Here is a 26662-nt window from a genome sequence, read left to right on the forward strand (position 1 = left end):
ATTGAGTATAAAGAAAATTATTTAAATAATAAAAGTAGTTAAGTACCAAAGTAAAGGTCCAGAATAGTTTGTATTTTCCATATCTGAAGATATGGCTGAGGGCTAGAAGTAGCAGGTCTGGAGCTTCCCCTATCTCCCCCTTCCCCTCTCTCTCCCCTCCTTTATTATTTATTGACCTCAGAATTCAATGAGCCACCAAAGTTCACAGAAGAATTATTATCTATTTATCTTTTAAAAGCTACAGCTTCAGGTGCTCTATGGTAGACTCCATGGTAACGTAACATCTTGCAACTTCATAGCTTGCACAACCAAGAAAGTAGATGAAACAAGCAAGATGAAGAACATAAGTGGATGTTTAGAAAGGAAATATTTTTTATTTAGTGACAAGGACTGTTATAAGATTTATTTATCATGTATTTGGCCTTCATATTCTAATTATAACTCAGTGAGTTGTGTTGCAAATGAACATCTGGACTTTATCCATTTGGCTGCATTGTTACTTGTTCTGCTTTTTATTCCAAATTTATTTTCACATAACTCTGTACAGTGCTTCACATTCCCAAGGGAGTTGTTCCTACCAGAGAGTATTTACATGTCCATCTCCGCCTAGATTTTCAGGTTTTTCCACAACTGTTTTCAAGTGTCAGAAACAAAGTGGAAACATATCATCACACACAGTTGGGCTCACATGGTAGGATTCTGAAGCAGAGGAGAAATATGAAGTTACTACACAGTATTCAAATACAAAAAACCCACTTTGGATACCTGCTTTATTCCAGGACACTGTGTCCTATCTGCTCTTGCTCAAGAAGATCTTGCAATCTAATCAGGATATAAGCTCTGATCCCACATAAATCATCCAACATATGACATTTCCTTTGGGATGTAACATCTTGCCACCTATCCTGAAAGATCCTATATATTCAAATCTTTAAAAAAATCAACACAGGTTAGAAGAGTGGTAATTAATGGTAGTCCTAGAGTACAGCTTCCTTGCCAGAAAGACTTAAGGCAAATAGATTTAGATAGCTGTTCTGAGTTCTTACAGCTACAACAAAAATGAACCCTGGAGTAGACAAGGAGCTTCTTCAGAAGAGAAATGCGAAAAGCCTGATCAGCAATAATTTTTGAGACTATTCAGCTGTTGATATTTGCTTGGTTTTTTATTAGTTTTGAACCTTATATCAGACATCAAGCCTAATAGCTATCATATATCACTTTCATTATCATATATCACTTTCAATAGTTCTATCTGATGTACCAAACATGCATATTGGAGTGCAAATTAATAGTGCCCAGATTTTCAGGTCTTAGTGAAAGAGAATATTCCAACACAAACTATTTTTATACTTCTTATTTATATTAGTATGTCCTTTATTCAATCATCTTCCTTCTCAAGTGTCAACCATGCAAGGTATAAGAAAGACATGGTTGTTTTACTCAAAATTGTTGAATTCCTGTTGCATAGCACTTTTTTCCGAATTTAAATGCATATCTACCAGGAGGTTATGAGATGGCAGTAAGAATATTAACCACTTTAGATTAAAGTTATTCAAAACCTTGGAAAATTACTTAAGAAAATCGGAAGAAAAAAATCATTGATACAAGCATTAACAAAAAGCATCAAGCCTACTGGAACAGGCCACAGATATGCTGAGATATTGAAATGCCCTCTTAAAATATTACAACGTGGTTAAGAACTAAACCAAGATGATTTTAGCCTTATGCCCAGTGCTACTGTGGCTCCTTATCTGTATTTCCATAGAACAGCTTAAATCCTCCAGTCTGAAATCCTCCTGTGTGTAATGGAAAGCAAAAATGACATCCAACACTCTGCAATCACTGCTTGCTGTGTCAGGACACAGAAACCATTTCTAAGACACCTACTGACACCTGACAGATAATAAATGGAGCAAATATTAGTCAGTACCTGACAGTCCAGCTGCCAGAAACAGACCCTGGCTGCTGTAAGTCTTTTATGAGTAGAACTACTTTTGATCACTCAGTGGTAATTTTTACAACTTCCCTTTTTAAAGCATTTGCCTACAGCTATTGCAAAAAAATCACCATTGCAAAAGGTATGACAGCTAAGCATCTCTCATATGCTAACATTGACAATACTGATGCTGTTCTCCTTTAGATATTGAGTAGGCAGATTTGTTGTTTGAACCATATTTTGGCAGTCAACTATCACCATTTACATTTAACAAAAATCAGTGTTTCTGCAAGTGATAAATAACAATTAAGCAAACAACTGATACTGTTCTGGAAAATTCTTCAGAAAAATATGTCTTTCACAAATTCTGAACCAAATTCTCCTCACCTTCTGCCTCACCTCTGCAAGCTTCTTGGTTTAGGCCAAAACTGTAGAGCACCTAGTAGAAAGCAAAGCAGTAGTGTGATTCTTCCTTTCTAGTGACACTAGGCAAGAAACTCCTCTTCGATATGAAAGTCAATTGATTATTTCATTGCATTGGCAGTGCTTTCAAGGGAAGGCACAAGCTGCTAGTCATTCAGATGCAATCACTGTCCACCTCCCTTCCCTTATGAACTGCTTTACCTGCAGTAGCCACTAACTGAATACAAGTTAAAATAGGAATAGTTATAACTAAAATTGAAAATATAGGGTTCATTTACCATCTTCATGAGAAACAAGAGAAGCATTTCTTACCAAGAACAGTTTCATGGTCTTTAGACAGAGATCATAAAAGACAGAAGCATGAATTACTTATAAATTTATTTTTTCCATCTAACAATGCAATAGTTGTTTCTTGCTTCTCAGTTGACATCCCTTCATACTGTTGTGCTCTGCAGAACAATAGAGGCAGTTGTAGAGATTAAATGAGTCACAAACAACATGTGACTTGGGGCATGCAAGGCAGAGCTGACGATATCATTTTGTCTCAGCTGCCAAAGGGTGTAACAGAATCATGTTTGTTTACTGCTTGAATCCATAACTTTGCTGTTAATCTGAACACAATTTTCTTTTTAAAAGTAAGACATTATGTAACATGCAGAGTAGCTCATAACTACATTATTACTAACGTACATTTTGATTAGTCCTAAGGTTGTCATATCACCCTAATCATGTATTGAATCATCTCATAATATGGAGGTGACAAATATCTCTGCTGGATCAGCAGGTAAAGATTCCTCCATGTAAAAGGAAATTGGCTGTTATGGCAACATGTCTTCATGATTCAAGATATATTAATTTTAAATTGAGCTGCATTTCTCTCCTCCTAGGGCTTTGATCATTATGTACTTAGTTATGTGGGCAAGATGGAAATACAATTTTTATTGCCTTTTCCCCCTATTCTCTCAGTAGGAGAAGCTGGAAATAAAAGTTTTAACTAAACTGAAGTTGGTTTTTTTGGTTTTTTTTTTGTTTTTTTGTCATCTGGCTAATTATAATCTCCCAAATCTTTGCAGGCTTATTCCCTTTAAGTGTTAGAGCACATGCCTACTATACATCATCCATTACACAATGACAGCCTGAGGCATTCCCATTCATGTTAGGTACTGGATTAGAAAATAAAAACGACAACAAAAAACCACAAACACACTTAAAACTACTACCAAGAGAATTATTTTTGTCTAACCAGTGAGCTATAAACTGAGCACTCTAGATGAAGAAAAAAAGCAGTTTGAGCAGAAATTGAATGTCCAAACTGAATCTAGTACTTTCATGCCTGTATAAAATTTCCATTTTTCTCAGTGCCAACATTGATTTCCTGAATTTTATAATCTGAGAGCAACAGTGCTCTCAGATGACTCTCACAGTATTATCTGACTATTAAAATCCTAAATTCTAAAATCCTTCAGAGATTGGCTCTAAAAAGTTAGAGCTGAGTGCTGTTAAATGATGTACCAAATGTAGATATTGTTTCTTCCACAAAGAATTCTAGAACTACATTTCTCTGGCAAAGCGTGGATGGTGCTACACCAAAGTTTTTCCGGAACAGCTCTGTCATTCAAAGTTCAGCTGAATTTTAAGTGATGTTTGAGCCCATATTCCCTCAGACGTAGTTAAAAAGAGATAGTATTGAAAAGGTATCCTTGTGAAGTTGTACCAGAACATAGTACAGAAATGTCTGGAAATCATCTGTCATCACTGTCATCTTAGCATGCTGACAAGATGACAGATGACCATTCTTCTTGCCCTCTTGTCCTTAAGTTAAACTTCAGACTTCTTAGTCTTTCATTGGCCCAAATAAACCAATTTGTGTAGTTATCATGAGTCTCAATGTTTGGATTTAACCATTGAACGAAGCAATTCTCTGTGACTCAGACCTGAGTGCGCAACCAAATGCCTTTCAGTTCAAGTTGCAGGGACAGGGGTAGTGACGATGTAACCTGCTAAGCTCCAGTAACTACTACATACATGCTCTTTGCCACCTCCTGCTGTTAAATACAGCAGCAGGACACTGAGTTAATGTGCCACATTTTGCAGGCTGGGTGGTCTTAGGAGCATCCAGAGTGAATTACCACAGCTCAGTAGTATTATAGTCCTGGTAGTCACTTAGTAAGCCGTGTTAGTGCACTTCTGTAAAATCATTTGACCATATCCAAAGAACAGAATTCTTTATGACAGTGATTATTTAAATTTATATTTTTTATAATTTTTATAATATCTACCAGGCATGTAGGCTTGTTTTTACAAATAAGAAATCTCTGCATGCGTTACTACAAACCTCACTCTTGGGAAATTTCAATTTCACACATAAATAAATGCCTAGAACAATGCAGCTGGTAAATTAGATACATAAATATATATACTCCAAAAGATCAATAAAAAGGCTTATTTCTAATGACTTGTGTTTCAGCATCACTTTCAGCAGTTGCTAACACATAACTCGACTGTATTAGGAGGAAACAAAGACTTCCAAGATGGCCCTGCATATTACTATTCATGGAATTTACAGCTGAGATCATTGAGAAGGGCCACAAAACTAATTTACCTGAAAAACAGCGATTTGGTCACTAACTTAAAAAGCTTAATAGGTGAAATAGCATAACAAAATTTAGTTTGGCAAGTCCCACTAACTTACATTATTCTGATCTGATGGTATACTCAACTAAGACCTGGGAAAATAAAAAACATCAGAAGAGTCAATATTTCTTGACTGACAAGGTTATAGTAATTCATGAAAAACAGAGGTAACCAGAAAAAATAATTGTACCGGTTCCAAAGAAAATAGTTATAAAGCTCTAGGTTATGAATCCTTAATAAAGGCTCAAGGCTTCTATTGAATTACTGGATATGAGATTGCAATGTGAAAGCTGAAAATAAAAATAAAAATAAAAATAAAAATAAAAATAATAAAAAAAAAAAAATCACCTGGGAGCTATTAATCCCATCCTATGCCACTGTGCCCTATCCTCCCCCATCCCAAACCCCCTCCTGTTTCCCTGCACAAACTCTCCTCTCTAGAGGAGACTGGGTTAATGAAATAGGCCAAAATCCAAGTGCATATTTGTTTATAGGGACTGCTATTTAAGAAATAGATGCTCAAATTCCTTCAGAAGTAGAAATGCTTGAGACATGTCTTCATGTTTGTTTTTATGCTTAAGCATTTGCTCTAGTAGTAGTCTGATGGAAAGTCACTTTAAAGTCTGTAAAACCTAAGAGACAGCAGAACATGTGCAAGTCTCACCTTCTCTGGCTGGCAGCAGTCAGTCATAAACAAAAACAAGAGAAAAATTTTGACTCCTAAGAAGGGAGACCTATACTTTTGCTTTGGCTTGGAGCGGGGGCGGAATAGTTCCATACCACAGGATGAATCAGTAACAACTCCTGACTCTTCCCATGGGGTTGGTGGAAAGAGCAAAAAGGAATCCCTTTCCTACCCTCCCAAGCACATCTCCTCTGCCCACGGTCCTTACATCTTGCAGACAACTTCAAAGTGACTTGTGCGTTGTTGCAGACTTGGAGTAGTTTCAGAAGCTGAGTGGACTACAGCGTTGAGCCTCGAGCAAACAGTAGAACACAGAGTGCCATCGAGTGGCAAGATTCCAGCACTACACTCCTGAAAGTCCTTGCTAATGCCTTGTTCAGCAGCCCATTTTTAAAGGTCTGCAAATATTTTTATTATTAGCACTACCTTTTTAGTATTTAAATCAGGGTGCATAGAGTGGAAACACGAATTTCTGTCTTATTTGGGTTTGAACTTTGAACATTTCATTGGAAAGTATTCTTTTGTGAAAGAAGAAAAGGAAACAAAAAAAGAAAAAAACATATAACCACAATCCACACTAGAACAGAATTAACCAAGTACTTTAAGTCGACCAACACTAGAACCTAGCCAGGTTTTGAAACAATTATAAAGCCTTCTACTCTGAACACATTTTAATACTTCTGATGTTGCAGAAAAGCCTCGAGCAGAGTTAAAACAACGCATGCAAGCCCCTCTACCAAATCTTCCTTCTTTCTTAGAGAGTTTACAATAAGTTGAAGTCAAGGAGATTTTAATCATTCTAATTAGGTGGCTCTCCCTTTCAGTTCTGGAAGAGTTAACTTTGAGTAACACATACCAGTATTAATAGAACTCACAAGTTTCTGAATGATGTTAAGCTATAAGCTTGTTCTTAAAACTCATCTATTTTTCATAGACTGTACTGATATTTCAACATCTTTGTCTATAAAATGAGACACAGGTTTAGTACTTTTAGTTTGTTTGGTTGTTTTCTCCCTAAGAAAATTTAACTGCTGCTAAATTTAACTTCTGTCAGACATATAACCAGTGTGGCAAGAGCCATTTTTATGACTTGGAATCTCCTAGGTCATCATAATATTCAGATAATACCCAGGTGGGTAGTTAGTAACAGAAGCATCATACTGTGCCCAAGGACTCATAATGCATAGGGGACATTTGTTATTTGACAACACAGGAGATGCAAGAGCATTATTCATTAAGATCACAGGTCCTGCGTATGACGTTTTCTGGGTAGTTCGCAGCATGTGTACAGCTGGAATTTGAGTGCTGAGAAAAACATATTTGCCAGTGAGGAGTATATTCTCTCCCCTGTATCACCACACATTGTAACTGCAAACCCTGAAATTTAATTTGAAGGATATGTACACAGACCTTGCTAAGGTAAGAACAAAAAATGGGCTTTAAAAAAAAGAAAGGAATACTTCACTTATACCCATCTGAACAGTAAATGGAATAGAGGAGAAAAAGTGAGAGTTGAAATAGATTAATGAGAATGCAGCATTAGAAGAAATATGGCATGTCTTTGGCTTCATGGTAGAAAGTTATTTCATTATATTCATTATGGGATGCTATACATTTGTCAGAATAATCAAAAAAAACCAGTTTCCTTTATAACCTTTAAAATATGAAACAAACAAAATATTAATGTGTTCCAACCAGTGATACTCTGTATATATATATATATATATATATATATATATATATATATATATATATATATATATATATATATAAAATGCAGAGGTTTTTTTTTTGGTTTTTTTTTTTACAGTGCTATTTTCTCCTAAGAATCAGAAAATCATTTATTGCATAGTCACCTATTTCTCACATCATTACAAATGTCTATGGAAGTGCAAGTTAGTACTTCCTTCCCTTAGCTCACTGTTCAGCTAGAAGGACTCCAACAAGCACAATTTTAATTTAATTTCCTAATTTTTCTGTCCAATTAATCAGAAGATAGACAGCAAAAATAATATGACTTCATTCTGCTTCTCCAATGTTTCTGTAACTCAAGAAACTTTCAGAAGTAAAACTGAACCTATTTGTGAAAAACAGTCTATACTCCGTTTTTTCTTGTTATGCCATCTTGTCATGCTAGGGAGCTGCCTAACCAGGTACCAGCCACAGAAAGGAAAATACTCTTGTTAGAAATTAGTATAGTCCCTAGGAATAAAATGTGTTTTAACAACTTGATGCCAAAATGAATATTGCTAAAGGAATATTTACTGTTTTTTAGCTCAAGAGTTATTTATCTTTTACAAAATAATACACTTAGCACACAAACTCTTGGATTTCAAATTAGTGTCTGCTTGAAAATGGACACTAGGTGATTGTGTAAGCAATGGCATTTTCAAAACAGTGTTTAAACTTTGTTTTGCACAGTATTTCTTATAAAAAATTAAAGAAGCTAGCAATTCTAACAAGTTACAATGTAAAATGAGCCAGACCTGCTCCAATGCAAGAAGTTTGAGCAGCCTTTTGTATATTTACAAAATATTTAGCAAGTTACAACTTCAAAAAAAAAGATAAAAATAATACTGGAGGCCTTTTTTAACCTTTTTTATAGAAGCCTTTTCAAATAAGAAGGATAAAGTTTCAGGGTAACAGTTCACAAAATAAAACCACTTTGGTTTTTTTATATTTTTTCTCAGGGTTTTTTGGGTCTAAAAGTATGTGCTAGAGTGGGCAAACCCAGGACAAGGTACAATTCTCTCATTTCCCAAGTACATCCTGTTAAAAATGGAGCATTTTGTTATTAAGAATTCAGCATCACAGTGTTTGTGCATAGGATAGGACCATGACTTTACACTGACATTTTTGGTCCATTAGTTTTCTCAAGTCAGACACCAAATGTTGGTTTCTCCATACAGCCAACTGTTCCCTATCTGTGTTCCAGTCTGAAGCCTTGAATGTGCGTGGCAACACTTGTGCGTGCTACACATACAAGAGCTCTGTTTTGTCCCAGACTCCATCCGTCTTGGAACTTTTCTCACAGCAGCCTACACAGTGGGAAGCCAGCTGGAAGCAGGCAGAATTACATTTGACCTTCCAGCCCCTTACAGACTTCCCATGACTTTTCTGATATTCTTAAGTGGATTTTTTACTTTACACAAGCCAGCATCACTTTTGGACAGCTTTCAAAATTATAGCACCAGAGCATGTATCATGGGTAGTTGTCAATAAAAAGCTGGTAGGAACACCAATATCTCACCCTCAGGAAAGGATAACCTTTTACAGTCAGGTAGCAGCTGAAATACTTAAAAGGTACTGATATCTTTATTTATAACTGCATTTATTGAGTTATTTCCCTTTTTTGAGAAACATAATTAATTTTTAGTAAAGTGGTGCACAAAAACAAGTGTATTTCATATATGGAATACCTTATTTACCTCTGTTAAAGAAAGCAATATTTTAGAAAAATTTATTCCTTTACATACAGAGCAATATGCTGTGCTCAAAACCTAGAAAGAGTGATCTTGCAAGTAAAATAAAATAAAAACAAACCAATAAAAATCTCCAGTAAGTAGTTATATTTTTTTGTCTTATTAGTCTTTTTACTAGGTTACAAAATACTAACAGACTATGGAATAAAAGAATTGTATAACATGAGCCTATTTCTAGTCTTTCAGACACTTGTCACACATTTTTTTGTGAATTGCTTCCTTCTTTTTGGGATTAGAGCTTTCCAACAAGAGTTGATTCTGTCTTCTCAGATTATTCATATCCAAATATCATGGCAGTAATTTATGTTATCAGCTGCTGCTTCTCACTTCAGGAGCAGCCCTTCTCTTCTGACTTCATCTCCTTCACAGCTGCCGAAAATTGGATGCTACTTTAGACAAGTACTTGCTGCTTACTGTTTAGTTGAGTGGCAGTTTGAGAGTGAAAGCGATGCAAATTTAAATTTGTATTTCGCCTCCCAGTCTCACCATGTAAGATATTTACAATCGTTCAAATTCTTTTCTAGTTGATAATTTCACTAATTTTCAGGAATAAAAGTGTGCATTCCAAAATTTTTGTCAGGCAGTGGAATCAGGTGGCTGCTACCTTACCCGTAAAGACAGGAGTCCAGATGTAGTTTGACCTTGTCTTAGCATTGCTTAGAAATATTGAAGCTATGGGGTGTCATGAAAGGAAGCATCCACAGAGCAGAAGTTCTAGTTTTATTGCTTAAAGTATGGAAAATATACTGAAACAAGCAAACTTCTCTGAAGGCACAAGATCACAGCTTGTTATTTATTAATTATTTCATCACCAGCACATTTATAGAGTGAGTCTTTGGGCAGAGTTCAATATAATTCTCATAATATTAAGGAAGCCAATACACGAGTTATACTTTTAACACTTAATAATCTAGATTTGCAGAAACTCCCCATAAGGTGTATCTCCCCGAATCTGTGCACCAAAAAGCCAAACACTTCCTACAGCAGGTAGTTTTCCTCATTTGAAGCAAATTGAGTCATAGCTGACTCGTGAGACTGTGTTTTTTTCACATGTGGAAACTTCAGAGTTTCACACTAGCTATTAAGCCTTGGATTCATAGTTTGATAACCCCATTTCACACTCCTCAGAGCCCTCAAAAAGAATTTTATATAATTTTCCCAGTATTTAATACAGGAAAAATCCATATTTATATTTAAACTCGGAGCTGTTCTTTCAGGCAAAATGCATCCCCCATGGGCCTTAGAGTTTCCCTGAACTATATCCAGGCAGTACCTCTGCTCAGAAATCCCCCTCTAAAAAACTTTATTGTTAGCACAAATGCTGTTGTCATTCCTATAATCTACTGTAAGTCTATTCTTAATAACAGCAACAGACATAAATATAAAACACTCTCAACTTTCTCAGCATTCCTATCCTCTAAGGGGTCCCAGAGCTTTGCTTACTCCCAGATCATTTTATTAGTGACCGCTTACGTCTGGGACCAATCTTAATTGGACCTGGCAGCTCTCCATGTCCAAGGATATCCTTAGTTATTTGTTTTGTGGTCTGGCTAACTCCTCCAAGGTCAGGAACGCATCCTCCTTTCCCAAAGCTTTATGACAAATTCTCGTTGCTTTAACCTGCATAGAGGAAAATTTTGTGCTAAGAATATATTTGCAGCATTTTCATATTATGATTACAGAATCTTAAACCAGGAAGTTTCAGAATATAAGGTGGTGGGGAAATCCCCAGTGTTGTAATATTAACTGTTTAAAAAAAAAAAAAAAAAGAGACTAGTTTGTAATCTATAGATTTTTATTCCAAAAATTCAAGCATGATTTAAAAACCCAAACTAGCAAATAATAAAAAAGTTATTAAATAATATATAAAACATATATGAAAAACATTTCACATCATGAAAATTTTCACAAGAATAAAGTCACATTTTTAAAAGTACCTTAAAATTCCTAATTGCAGATTATTTACATGAAACATGTTGCTGTGTTGACGCTTGTTGTCTTTGCTCTGGTTAAGGGGTAACAACTTCTTTACAACCTGTTTTATACTTCAGAATTTTGTATACAAATATAAACATAAATATATAGTTATTTTGTTTTGCCCTATTCTAAGGAATTGTTCTCTTTTCTTTCACTCTACTTTGTTTGTGTTTTTTTGCTATTTTCTGGTTCTAAGCCCATTAGATCAGATATCTATTCTCACTCCCAAAAAAAGACAAACATCTGTTCAGGGTTGGTTTTCTCATTGGCAATTTAATAAATGGTGCACCTACATCTTTCTTGATATAAGACAGAATGGTCATTCTTTTTTGCTCATTTTTGTATATTTTATCTATTCATTGCTGAATTTCAGTATAACATTATTAATACAATAGTTATATGAAGTTTTGGTAGCCAGCCAAGCTAATTAGTTTATATTTTTTTTAGCCTTGGCTAACGATTTCATTATTTGGTAATTAATGAAAATTCCTCAGTATGAGCTTTAGTCTCATGTTTTATATACAACCAAAGGACTCCAGTACAGCAAATAAAATAAAAGCCCTAGGCAACTGCCTGTAGGTACAGTGAAATAATGGAAAACATTTAATTTGTTCTGTCATTCATCGACATTCATTAACCCACATGAAGTGTCACAAATAAAACTGCTATTTTTTGCATTGACTCTTGTTTTGTTTCCTAACTGCAGCATCTTTCCTTCTGCTGTGTATAGCAAAACCAGATAAAACTGCTGCACCCCATCTGAATTATACGAGCCTGTAATCTCTTAATTCTCTTCAATGATACATTCAGAGCTGTAACACTTCTCCTCAATGACACAGGTCAATGTACCTCCTCTACATCACCACTATTTTTCTGAGCTCCACCATCAACAGTGTTAGCTGTCCAGCTTCACGTGAAAGTGAATTTCTGCACTAGGGAGACCTTCCTTGTTCTTGCCAAGCACATTTATCAACTTCTGACATACTGTTTCAGCAAATGTAGCCTGCAATCACAGGGGCCATTAGGTCTATATTTAAACTTTGATGACAAAAAAAAATTGAAAACTTCAATCTATTAATCTTTTTATTTTACTAGGAAAGACTATAGGACAAAAAAAAAATAGAACTGAGTTATTCATAGAATTATTATTCAAGTCTAGACTGTACATTCAAGATTTTGAATTTCTACATTGTTTTAAGGAAAAATGAAGTAATCTGCTCAGCCTGGAACTGCGTCATTTGGACCAGGTGATAGGATTCATCTTGGGACTGGCTGTTCTTCAGGAACATAATGGAAATAATGCCAATGAGTTGTTTGCAGCAGCAGTTCTGTCTCTGGCAGAAAACTTCTTTTTCTCTTTCTCTTCAGAGAATCCTGAGTTTTCTGGATATTTACCACAGATTTATAAATATTAACAAGTCCTATATCAATAGAAAGAAAAAGAAAACTGCAAATACATTAATATCTACAGCAATGCAAACTAAAATCACTCAAGCATTCTCTTTCTTACAAAAAAAATTAAGAAAATATTCTGCACTTCACTTTGCTGAAACTCGTATATATGGAAAGGGGGGAAAAAAAGTAAAACAATGTTGGACGGTCTTCTTATCTCCTTTTGTTTAGCCTGGAGAAAAGGAGACTCAGGGGTGACCTTATCACTCTCTACAACAACATGAAATAGGTTGTAACCAGGTGGGAGTTGGCCTTTACTTGCAGGTAACAAGCGACAGGACAAGAGGAAATGGCCTCAAGCTATACTAGAGGAGTTTCAGGTTGGATATCAGGAAGAATTTCTTCATTGAAAAAGTGGTCAGGCAATGAAATGGGCTGCCCAGGAATGTGGTTGAGTCAGCATGCCTGGAAGTATTCAAGAAATGCTGGATGTGGCACTTAGTGCTGAGGTTTAGTTGACACAGTGGTGTTTGGTCAAAAGTTGGTTGATGTTGGAGGTCTTTTGCAACCTTAATGATTTTATGATTCTATGGTACTAGATTTAATTTTTGAAAAAACCCTGAAGAATCCTGGAATTCTCTCCTAGATGAACTTGAATGCTATTGTCTCTCTCAGAAATGCATACTACTTCATACAACCGTAAAGGATAAAAATGACCACATCACAAATGTGATTGACTTCTAAGTTATGGTCCCTAATATATTGGCTCTATATCACTGCATTTCTGATTATGTCAGGAAATGTAGTTTTCTGACTAATGTAATGGATATTACCTGTAACACTTGACTAAAAGTGATTATCAAGGAGTTTGGTAGCATTGAGGAGTTGGAGGAAGCATAAAACTAGGTAGTAAAACACTAATTATGTAATTTTTAGCTCATGTCCATTGTCTTTTTGTTCTCCATAATTCTCTCTTCTTCCTGTGAGGAAAAAGAAGAGTGTGCAGTAAGGTGTGAAGTAAACCTTGCTGAATTGGAGTTGTTTGTGAGAGAGTATTTTTATCACTGAGCTGATTAAAAATCACTCAGGAAAGACCTCTTTCAGATAGGCAGAAACCTGTCAAGATAGTCTTTTCAGCTCCCTGTTCATCCAGAAGAATCTTTCCAAGAGCTCTGCCTGCTCAATACCTCACTTTTGTACCACATCCACTGGTAAAACATACACATTTTTGCTGAGAATATTTTATCTATGCAATATTTCCACTTGAGGACACCTGGCAATAATATATAACCTGATCACTTTTCCTGTTTCCTGAGAATAGTATATTTTAACTTTGCTTACCTTCATCATTTAGGCTGTCATCTTTGGGAAGAGTAAACCTTTCAAGCTTGGAGAGAAAAAAGGCTTATCTGCCCTGCCCAATTAATGGCACAGCCATTTTTACATTGATTCTTCTGAAGCTGTTTATCTGTCTTTGCTGCTCATCTGTCTTGACTGCCTTTCTCTGGATGTTTGTTTTTCATTACCTGCTGCTTTGACTCACATTCTGACAGAAATTCTTGTTTGTAGTGAACAGATAAACTGATGGGGAGCATGACATTTATAAAAATGGGATTTATAACTACTGAATTCTTCAAACTCTCCTACAAAATTGTCTTTGTAATTCTGTTATCTAAAGTTTTCTCTTTTCAATTTTTTTACGTGGCAATGTGTACAAGGATGTACTTTATTTTTGTGGCTCTATAAATTTATGTTTCCTCTACAGCCTTTATTTCTCAAATTCTTCATAATTTTGCTCTGCACAGAGTTGGAAATGTCTTTTTGTTTCCTGAAAGTGCCTGAGGTTTCTGCAGTACTGTTTGTTATTCTACTAGCTTCACTTGTTCTTTCAGGCTGTTATATTTAAGACTGATGAGGCATTCATTCTCAGTCAAGAAGCTTTTTATAAGTACACTGAGTTGTATAGATAAATTAATTGCTACAATTAAATTCTTGTATATGTTTAGGAATGATTGTTGACTTTACCCCCTAAGCACATTGTCTTTAATCAAAGACTGCAGAGGTGAAAATAATCAATTACCTTCTGCCTACTTCTACTAAAAATATCCTAATTTCTCAGACAGGTTTGCTGACTGACTACAAGAGAATTTGCTGTGCACACAAAAGGTAAGCAGAGAAGAGCCACAAAATCACACTGGAAGAGATCTGTGATAATTTCAGGTAATGTTTCTTAAAATTTAAAAGGAAAGAAATAATATAAAAAAATTAAGAAATTAATTGAATTAAAGCTTGTTTACAATCTGAGATTTCTGTTTTCATTTTTAGCAAGCATTATTATGTCCTGGATGTGAGTACCATCACAACTCAGAAGGCATGTGTCTCTGTAGCAGGCTTTCAAAAATAATTAGAGTATGATGCTATTTTAATAATAGACTGAAAGGTAGACTATCTTAGGAGTTACTCTTGTGAAACTGCTGCTGGGCTGTCAGAAACTAGTGTGGGAATTTCTGCTCTAGACTAAAATGTTGATATGCCTCTAGTATGGAAAATACTATCTGCAAAAAATATTGAAAAAAAGAGTCTTTCTAATATAAATTTAACACGTAAATTACCTACAGAGTGAAGAAAATAATTAGTGGCAATTCTAATGATACTGTTGGTGCTATTTTACATATGAATAAAAATTTAGTTTTAAAAAGCCAGAAAATCTTATAGATTAAGAATTCCTCATAAATTTTAACACAGACATATTTAACAGAAAGAAAACAAAAAAATCAGGATGCAAGAGAGGACACTTGCTTAAACATATTGCAATTGTAAATTCAATTGTGATGATAATTCAAATGTGATGATAAATTATCTCTTTTTGGACTAAAGCTGTATCTATACCCTCTCAGTGCAAAACAAAGCTATAACAACTAATAAACTGACAACTCTTACTGCTACCTTTTTTCTTTTTTTCTTTTTCTTTCTCCTTTTTTTTTTTTTTTTGGTAAGAATTTCTTGGCAGAAAAATAAAAAAGTGTTATGTGAAGTTGCACTAGGGAGACATAGTTAATGTATGCCGTCTTTGTATAGCAGATAAAAATGTATCTCAGGACACATGACAAAGGCTGCAGTGGAAGGCTGCTGAAGGGAGCTGGTGCAGTGTTATAGTACGCTTGGAAGGGTAGTCGTAGTAACATACTGCAAAGACTGATGACTGAAGTCAAGAATATTCACCTTGCTCCCAGGACTACTGTGTCTGAAGTGAACTTTGGGATAGAAGATAGATGGAGTAAGAGGATAAAAGTGAAAAGAAGGACAGGAAGAACTGAAACTACAAAGAAGCAAAAGTATATTTATATGCATGTCCTATTTCCCTTAACAAGGTGGGGAAGACATGGGCTCTCACTAACCTGGTGTATCTGCATTGTGCAGTGCAGGAATAGGTGTTTTGTTTTTGTTCTTGTTTTCTTTTCCTGCAGGACAGCTTTGCTTCACAGCCCACATCCTGACAAGACAGCTCTCCTGCTCTCTGTCCAGACCACAGCAGTGCAGAGCCGGTGAGGAGATTTCTGCCTGGTCACTGCCTGAAGTATCAGCTGCAAGACATGCCAGGGACACTCACAGCATCCCTCCTCAGTTATACATGATAATACACTCTGTTGGCTTGTGGGGTAGGACACAGAACGATGTGTTCATCTGTTCACAAAGTATGTACTAACAGCTTGAGACTTGTTAGATTTGAACTGAACAGTAGGAAGGGCAATTAGTGTGTTCAACTCTAGGTTTTGCTCCAACATGAGCTGACTAATGCTCACTTTCCTTAATTCTGAACCGAACTGTTGTAGTTTAACAGTATCGTAACAAATTTTAAGGTTTTTTTACTTTTTTTTTTTTTTAATGTAACTAAGACTAATTAGACTAACCTATTTAAATAGAGTTGTTGCATTTGTTTCCATAATCAGAAAACACTATGTAGTCATGGACTGTACTGGAGATATGAAGCTTAGACACAAAATCAGTTAGCTAGAATCATTGCCTAAATTTCACTGGCACAAATACAGAATATCTCTTAATGGTTCTAAGAAGTTGTGTCAAAGTTCCTGGTAATTCAAGACATCAGAATTTTATGGAACCTTGATACACATAAGCCAAAATAATGCTTGAGAACATCAAGTCTCATCTGTCTTTTAAGTCAATCACAATCAGATAATTTCGGCTTCTAAAAATAGAGAAATATATTCTCACTCTACATGTAAATCTAGTAAAGGAGATATATAATAGTCGCACACTAATTACTCGTTATGTTTTAACTATCAGCATTATTTTAGTATGCTGTGTATACTAAATCTGATGCAAAACAATTCTAAACTGAAGAGTTCCTCTAGGTAGCCAAACATACCTTTTGGGCATATTGCTCTGCCCAGGCAGATTGTGTGTACTGGCTGTGCATGGCAAAGTTTTAGTGGCAGGGAGGCTACGGGGTTGATTTCTGGAAAAACCTGCCAGAAGCTTCCTCATGTCTGACAGAGCCAATGCCAGCCAGCTCCAAGGCAGACCCACCACTGGCCAAGGCTGTGCCCAACAGTGACAGCAGTATTGTCTCTGGGATAAGGTATTTAAGAAGGCAGGGAAAAATGGTCAGGACATCCAATGTCTGAGCAGAAGGACTGGGAGGAGATACTTCAGGTGCCAGAGCAGAGATAGTTCTGGGAAGGATTCACATTAGAGATGTTAATGGATGACTGAAGGATCCCATTGAAGCAGTCCTAGATCTGAGGAGGAAGAAGCTGTGCAGACAACCTTTGATGAACTGACCGCAGCCCCCACTCCCAATTCCCCTGTGCTGATGAAGGTGGATAGAGGGGCAGGAGGCAGAGAAAATAAGGATTGAAGTTGATTCTGAGAAGAAGAGAGGAAGGGAGAAAGATGTTTTAAGATTTAGTTTTTATTTTCTTATTAAACTACTATGAGTTGGTAGGTAAGAAATCAAGTTCTCCAACTAGGGCCTGTTTTGTCTGTGATGGTATTTGCTGAATAATCTCCCTGTCCTTATCTTGATCCCCAAGCTTTTAATCGCTTTTTTTCTCCTCATGTCTAGCTGAGGAGTGGAGTGGCTCAATGAGTACCTGACATCCTGCCAAAGTCAACCCACTACACTGTAGAAAAGATGAATTAGATGAGACTCTTATAGAGACAGATCTTCCCCTACAGTGTCTCCAGGCAGCTGCTGGAGTGAAGCCGTACACTTGGAAATGTAGTTTAGATAACTAGATACTACATTGGGCCCTTGGAAACCAGATTTTTACTTCTTTTTAAGAGTATGAAGAACTTTCAGACTTTGTGATCTGGATGAGTTTTGATTAAGCAACAGAAAGTTCTCAAGTTCTGCCTTTCTCTTCACTGAGCAGATAGTTAATTACTTCATATGAGATTTATTTTAGTTTTGAGGGCTATCTTCACATAAAAAGAGCTTTCCTTATGCCCTGGGGTTAATCCAAGACTACAGTTCAAGATTTTCACCTTTCTCTTGAGGATGGTGCTATGTCATCCTGTGAAGGGTTACTTAAACAAGCTGAGTAAGACATTTGACTACTGCAACTAACTTTGATACATAAAGTGAACCTTTCCTGGCAGTGAAGACTGGAAGCAGCCAATGCTGGGACAGAGCTGGCAGCCTGGGATAACTGGGTTAGGATTATCTAGCTTTGGAAATATTTTAAGATTTGTGCTCCTCTTACTGTACAGCAGAGTGGAAAAGAGATCTCATAATAGTTGGACATTTTGGATCTCACATTACCATTGCATAGTGCAGAGATGTTTGGCAATTGGTTTTAAACAGTTAAAAAAAAATTCTTCTCTGTGATTATGGTCATGACTCTCTCTGCAAGGGGCCAAGCACGTGAGTTTTGCTGGTGCTTTGGATATCACTGTCCAAAAAGCTGTAGGTCTTTATAATACATGGCTTAGCCTGTCTTCATTAACTGCTGTCAGACTCTCTTGGGTGAGGTTCTTGCAGTGTCATTTTACTGCAGGGCTTTTGTAAATGTTACATTGTATTGAATAATAGATGATTTTATGTATAGTTTATTCACGCTGGTAAAAGGAAAGGAGACTTGAGCTGTTTTGCAGTGCCTTAGGGGAAAGTTATTCAGTCAATTCAACATTTTTTGTTATTTTTTTTCTGATGTAGGGAATAACATCCCCATGAATGACAGGCAGCCGAGAGGATGCCTTTTCCTTTAATTTAAATGCATTTCACCAGGCAGGGATGTGTATTTTCTGTTTTCAAATCAGTTATGCCTAAATTCTTACGTTTAGGCACTCACAGTTTGCATTATCCATTTTAATAAAGTTTCAGCACAAACCCAACCTCCTCTAGCTCCTCCAAACTGCTTTAAAGACAAAACAAGGTCAGACTCCCAGCAGGTGGCAGCCAACTCTAAAATATGTCAAAATTAGCCCACTCCAGTGTACAGATAAAAAGATGTAGTGCCCAGATGATGCAGAAATAAACAAGCAGTGACTTAAGAGGCAATTACACATGCTTACTGTAGTTTCTGAATCGTATAACGTTTACAATTGCTTCATACAAGAAATGCCAGCCTCCGTTTGTTTAGGTGAAAAAATTGCACTTCTTTAACCATGGCAGTTTAATATTTTTGTATTATCAGAAGAGCTGTAATATCTGATAACTGTTATGTCCCCTGAGAAATGCTTATAAGTCCAAAATAATATTTTCCAATTTGTGATTGATCATGTAGATCAGACACACATATACATACTGCCTACATTTCTAAAACCCTAAAATAATTTAAAAATACTAAAATAATTAAAAAACATAATCTTAAAAATATCTTTGACAGCAATATGTATATCAGTACTTTTGAATAAATTGTTTTAATACATGTGCAAATATTCTTATACAGATACAGAATGAGCACTAATAGCAGTTCCAGTCTAAGGGCAGATGTTTTTCACAGTACAACCTATAGTACAATGACTAATATCTGCTTGACTGTTACTTAAAAATAAAAAAATCAGTGGAATTGTCTTATACTCATGACATATACTGATGAGCCAGTAAATTATTCAGTATTTTGTAAATAAAATGGTTATTCAGTTCTGTAGTTAGAAAACCAACACCAATATATATACATTCGGTGAATCTATTACTAGCCAAAGGTTCTTTTTTTGGTGTCCAAGATATAGCCACTCTGTCATCTAAGGGCTGAAATTTGCCTTCACACATGATACTGATAATCCAGTTAAGCTTAAAGAGCTGTTGTCAAGGATAGAGAAGATATTCCCTGCAATTGTACAGGAGCACATATTCCAGCCTACTCTGGACATAGTGCTTCCTGGTCTGGTCAAAAAGTGGTTTTCAATCATCACTATTTTTTGTCCTTGTCCATGCTCTATCTTCAGCCTGCTAGGCAGGGCACTGGCACTCAGGGATAGACTGTGTCAAAAGATAACTTATAATCACAGCAATATAACAGCAAGATAACTTATAATAATACGCAAGAGTATGGCTTGGGTTTACTTAATGAGTAAAGAGCCCAATATGCTTGAACAGGCTCTGATTGCAAAACTCTAATTAATTTCTTTAGGAGACTGTTTGCCCTCCATATAGATGGTGTTGATTTATCAGGGTGTGAAGGCCACTACTTAGCTGGCAGAGTGCATTGTATTTAGTGCCTGTTGTCACTCCCTGCAGTTGTAAATTCCATGGTGTTGCCCTGATTCTTGAGTTTTCTAAAGCCTTCTGAGTTTACATTCTATTGGGAAACTTTCCCACACAGTTTCTGTAAATAACATGTTGTTTTGCATTCCTCCATGGGGGTGGAGAGACTTGATGTACTAGTGCTTTGTCCAATGTCTTTGGAGAGGTGGCCCATTCACTCTCCAATCCACTGTCACCTTTGGAGAAGTATAAAAGTTGGAGTCAGAAAATAAACTTTCTCTTTTACCTTGCAAAGTGGAAAGTGGCTCGCGTTGTGCATTCTCGTGTCCTATAGCGACACCATGGAGCTTCCCTAGGGCGTATTCATACTCAAATCTTTACTCCCATTTTACTTCTTCAAATACATTAGTATTTAAGCCAGAGTTGAATAGTTTTTCTTTCTTAACCACCGTTTCAAGAATGGAACATGCTAGTTGCTAATTTTGGAAAGAGAAATAAATCTAGTTGCTAGATTTAATATCTATGGGAATCCAGGGCTTCCCTCTGGCTGCCCTGGAAGGTCTGGGACCCTGGCAGGGGTCAGGAACCCCCCTGGACAGAGCCCCGAGAGACACTCTGTGATCTCTGTCCATGGAAAAGAGTTTTCAATCTTACAGGATGAATTACAAGCTCTGAGTGTTTGATATGAGTAATAATTAACTGTGGCACGGGTGCAAAAGTAAAATTTTAGGATTCTAGATTAAGGGTTCAAAGGGGACTAGATGGAGGAAACTGGGTGTGTCTTGTCCTTTTCCTCCTTCTTCATGCCCTCCATGTTTCACTGTAGTGTTGGCATTTTTGTATTGGTTTAGGCTGGGGACCCACTGTTTAACATAGATGATAGATATTGGCACATTATTGTAAATATAGCACACGTGTTTCTGGTATATAATGTTTGTACCATCCCATTGAGGGGCAGAGCCCCACACGCTGCCCTGCAGGACAGACCTGCGGCAGGGCAGCAGAACATGTTAGAGATAAGTAAGAATAAACAACCTTGAAAACAGCACAGACGAATTATGGCTTCTTCTTTGGCAACGGGGCAGAAAGACAGAGACTTTCTACAATCTCAGAATCACCAATACCAGCAGATTCTGACAAATATCATTAATCTAATTTAACCCAGAATTAAATATGACTAAAGGAAGCTGCTGAAAGAAACTTGTGGTTGTAGTTTTCCAGTTTGTTTAGTGTGAATGACTTCCAGATCTGGGCATTACAACCTATGGATCTTGTAAAGATGGGCAGCTCAGGTTGGGCATGTAAACAACCTGAATTTTGAATTTTGAAAGAAAAGTTGGTTTAACTGTTTATGTTTTAGAATTAAATTATTTTACTTAGACTCAAAGACTTTTGGTCACTGCAGTTTTGCTGAATCTTTGTGCTTACATTATAAGCCACGTACAAGCCTGACTTATTCAGAAGGTGCTTTTGTAGATGGGGGAGGTTTACCTGATCTCACATAGGAATGTATGCCACAGCAATTGCAACCTGGTTCACTCAACTTTGCACACTACTCCCTGATTTTGAATACTCTTACTAAAAATGTCACAAGGTCTTAAGGCAACACAGTAAGAGCAACACATAAAGGCAGAGGAAAAGGAATGTGAATTCTGTCCTCTCTTTATAAGACACCAGGTTTTCTTGCATGAATAATTTAAGATGGCTCAAATTACTTAAAAAAATTTAAAACACACACAAAAAAGAATGAGGCTTGTGTTAGCAACTAAAGATGATTTAAATATGCAAATTTTAGTATTATTCTTTTACTTATTTGCCACAAATCATTTAATAATTTATTTCTAAATATTTTTACTATCTTTTAAAATTTGATAATATTTGACAACTCTAGACTATAAAAGAGAAGTTCCTGAGCAGACTACTGCATCTGTGTGGTTATAAAAATGGAAGAATCTAGCTACACCTTTGAAACAAGCATATTTTAAAAATTTTCTCCTGATCTTCAAGTAATTTGGGATCCTACTATTTGTCAGCATTACATCTCACCTTCAAAACTGAGAAGTATCAAAATATTTTGATGCTCTTCAACTAATTTAAATAATTTAAAGTCTCATGTGCTCTATTAATGAGCTTGCCTTTCAGTACCTGTGAAGCTTCACGGTGTGCAATTTTCTATAATACAGTTGAATAAGATTTTATTTTTTCCCTCTGAGCAGCAAATGAGTTATTTTTCTATGATTTAGGGCACCAAAACTCTCCAAGATCTCCTTTGGGGGAAAAAAAATTGAAATTATATAAAAGGGATTGTAATTAATTTCAAGATCTGGGAATTACTTTTACATAAAGCATCACATTGCAATCAGATGTTGATTTTTCAAATGGGTTTGGGGGATTTTTTGGGCTTTTTTGCTTGGGTTTTTGTCTATAAGGAAAGAAACAAATCCTTATTATTTTATACACTATTTTTTAGTAACTATAGACTTTTAAAAATTATGATTGCTGTAAATAAATGAACTAATTTTTTAAATTGCTGGGAGGTCACAACCCCCAGGAAGCCAGTTGAGACCTATGTTCTTGCCCTATGGCAAGAACCAGATTCACAGCAATGGATATAGTTACATTTGTATATTAATCACACAAGAGATGGCAAAGAGTGGAAGGGAAAAGTGTCCATCCGAGATAGATGGATCTGACAGAAGTATTAGTATGACAACAGCAGCATCCATCTAAAGTGCAAGAACTTCCAAGAAACTTAGTAAGTTAAGTCCATGGAGTTGTTGAAAGTACAGATTTGTAAGTATTTAATTACCTACTTTTAAAAAAATAAATTCAGAAGCATAATTGATTTTATCACTTACAAAAGTCTTACAAGCTGCACATATCTAAGAGAAATGCTGAATACTTTACCTGTATCTTTTGATCATTTCAATATTGAATCAGTCATATGATTCAAGTTTTTTCTTAAAGTTAAAATTCAATTACAGCTCTTGTGAGCAGACTCTTGAAGAGAGTTGAAGATATTTTTTTCCTCATACAATTACTATATAGAAATAGGATTCCACTAGATAAACCTAAATTAGTTAATACTTTGCCCTAGTGCAAAAATATGGGGAGAAAAAATTTAGATTTTTTAAGAAACTAAATGAACTTTTATTTAGTTTTCACACACTCACACATGCACAGTTATGTGTGATATATCTATCGCTCTTAGTACATGGATGTACATGGGCAAACACCATGATGTTGAATGGACCTAATATCAGTCTCTGGAGTTAAACCTCTTTGGTTGGTGCAACTTCTCATCTCTCCAATAACTAGCAAAGCTTTTATAAAATGCTGCATTCACTTCAGAGTTACTTCAATATTTTAAAATTATTTCTTAATAGAGAACTCATCCTGAATCCATTATGTCTACTGTATCTGATCACAGAGAAGCCATTTCCCACTCCCTCATCTCTAAATTTTTTTCTAATTTATAAAAAGACCCAAAATATCTTCTCCAGTTCCCAATCGTATTATGTGACAATCACTATTTTGCCATTATCCTTTACAAAGGACAGATGAAATCACCCAGGGCAGTCCAGTACAGACAATAGTGATCTGGTGGTGATAAAGCTCATGTGTATCCAAAGTCCTATCTGTGCACTATGCAGTGAATAAAACGCTACTCTAGATTTTAAAATCACAATGCATTAGCACAGGGCCATTGGTTAGCCCTTTCACCTGGCCTCTAACAAGATGTTGGGATGTATTAGTGAGGCGGTTGGTGTAAACTGCAGGGGACTTGATTTTATTTTGCAGTGTAGCCAGAGGTTTATATTTGGCAAAAGCCCTTGTTTCTCAGTGAAAAGTAAGTTATAGATATTATTTATGAATGCTAATGAATTTTGAATGTGCATTTCATGCTGGTATTTTTGAAAATTCATTATTTTTGTTACAATCTTTTGAAATGTATTTCATTCTTTTGCAAATGGAATAGGACTTCAACTGCAGAACTATTGGAATCAGTTATTGTAATACCATAATAGAGGGCTAACATCAGTGTATCATTCATATAAATATTTTTATTATATTAACTGAAGTGTTGTCGAGGTAACATACAAACTTGGTCCATTGCAAATCCTTGCAATTTTTCTTTAGAAAATTATGTTGTTCTTAGTAGTTTTATTAGATTTCCTGTTTGGGGGACTTGCTTCGTTTTACATAACGATTGTGATGAAATCAGAAAGAAGTCTGCTCATTTTAAAATCCCTGGTATCTAATTGTATTTGTTCTGTATTTCTATGACTAAAGTGACCACAGTAATTTTTTTTTAAGATCATCTGAAACATTTTTGCAAATTCTATCTTAATTCTTCCCATGCCTCACATCTTTGTTCATGACAAAAATGAGGAAGAATATAATGGAAACATGTAGATAGCTTAATAAGATGCTGGAAAATACTCCCCAAATTATCTGGATGCATTCCCAGATACAAATCTTGAAGTCTTAGTTTTTCAGTGCAATAATGTCTTCTCTAATACAGTATATTATGGAGGACACCAGAGAATCTATTTAAATGAGAAGTTGTTATCACTAGAAACAAGTAGGGCTGAAAAAGGAAATTAAAACTGAACTAACGGGAAGCTGATGGGAAACTCTGTGAGTTTCAAAATATTCAAATACATATTTGAACCTCTCGTGTTTTAAACTGTTCTTTCCTGCATTCACAAATTCTGGTCTGAAGTACAATTGGATAAAAAATTGGAAGCAAAAGGTGTTGTCATCCTATTCCCACCTTAACAAGTACAAAATGTGATAGAGATATTTCTTTTTCATTCAGGCTCTTTTTAGCAGTTCTCTCACCTAGCAAAAAACTTATATTCATACTTTACAGTAAAAATTATAAAAAAATCAGGAGGAATCTCAAGAATATCCAGTCCATACTTATTCTTTGGTGCATGATAAACTGTACTTACATTGTCCCCACTGGATATTTATCTACCATACTTCTTAAAAGTACCACTGAAGAGAATCTCATATCAGAGGAAGATGACTATTGCATATGGAAAACTTTCCTTAAAAATCTAAATAATTATGTAATATATGCTTTCCTTAAAATAAACTTTTCTCCCCTGACTGGTAATCACTATTTAGGATTAAGAAAAAACACAATTCATATATTTTTTACAATATTAAAGGTCATTGGAGTAATTTCTCCTATTGAAAGTCATGACACCCTATGTCCTTTAAATCTCTTTGAGGGCTCTCCTTGATTTTGTAACCAGAGTCCTTTGAGATAATTGCTCTTCCTAATACTGCCTTTTGTCTTTGCCATTTACACCATTTATTAACTTAGTCAAGATAATTTTAGTTTCTTATTCTGTTCTCTGAAGAGCTCACAAATACTTCTAGCTTGAAGTCAGCGTTAAATTCTACAGGTGTACTCTCCGTTCTGCCATCCAGGTTGTTAACAATAATCTTATGAACATGTCATGTGGAACAGTGTCAAAAGCCTTATTGATGTCAAGGTATAACAATTTCAGTGTTTCTTTTATACACTAGGTCAGTTGCCTTGTCAAAGAAAGAAATTACAGTACTTTGACATGATTTGCTCCTGACAGATCCACACCATCTTTTTAATGTCTCACTGTATGTTAGGTACTTACCAATGAGCTAGTTTATGATCTCATACCTTTCAAAAATGAAAGTGGCCTGGCTGGAACAGATTTGCTCAGAACATCCTTCTCTCCCCTTACTGGTCTTTAGAGAGGGCTGCTATGTTTACCTGCCCCTTCCCTTTCTTCTTAGAGTCCTTATAAGAGTAAAATCTCTTAAGCACACCTAAAAAGTTGTAACTAGCTTCCTTGGTAATATCAAATGAATCCATCAGGCCTTCTAAACTTAAGATTCTATAATTTTGTAAATATTCTCCAACCTCCTGTTTCCTTTTTTTTTTTTTTTGATCCACACCTCAGTTTTGAAATATCCTTCTTTGAAAAATCCATTATTCCTTGCACCAAATAATAATTTATTTATTTTCTTTATTTCTTTATTATCAGTTCAAAGAAGATTAGAAAAAGAAGATTAGGAGCAGGAAAAAAACCACAGAAAAGAACAATGAATGAATGAATGAATAAAAATATATTTTGGGCAATAGTACCCCAGTCTTCAAATTTAGTTCATAAAGCATGTGCATATGTTTTACTTGTGACTTCCAGTAAGGATTTTTGAAGTGCTCTCATGGTACTCTACCTAATAAAAACCATGTTTTTATATCAGGAAACAACATGATTCTGCTGTGATTTAGTTCTACACTGAAGCAGGGGGATTATTTACCTTTTCTGAGTGACCTTTATCTATCTGCCAATTTACAGCTGTGTGGTTATAATAATCCCCACTGGAGTTTTCCTCTGTGAAAGTTGTTGGAATAGAGACTTAATAGTGCCTTCAGAGAATAGCTATTTAAAAACTCTCCTGTT

General features: G+C 35.7%; 1 long non-coding RNA gene across 1 annotated transcript in view; it reads left to right on the forward strand.

Annotated features, from left to right (window-relative positions):
- The window catches only part of LOC115494805 (uncharacterized), a 62645-nt gene extending 47368 nt beyond the window's left edge, over positions 1-15277 (forward strand). Inside the window, exon 3 of the long non-coding RNA XR_005980337.2 lies at positions 14649-15277. This is a non-coding gene — a long non-coding RNA (uncharacterized lncRNA). The remainder of the gene's footprint in view (positions 1-14648) is intronic.
- Positions 15278-26662: the final 11385 nt, after the last annotated feature.

This window comes from Taeniopygia guttata, chromosome 4 (genome assembly GCF_048771995.1).
Source record: "Taeniopygia guttata chromosome 4, bTaeGut7.mat, whole genome shotgun sequence".
NCBI lineage: Eukaryota > Metazoa > Chordata > Aves > Passeriformes > Estrildidae > Taeniopygia > Taeniopygia guttata.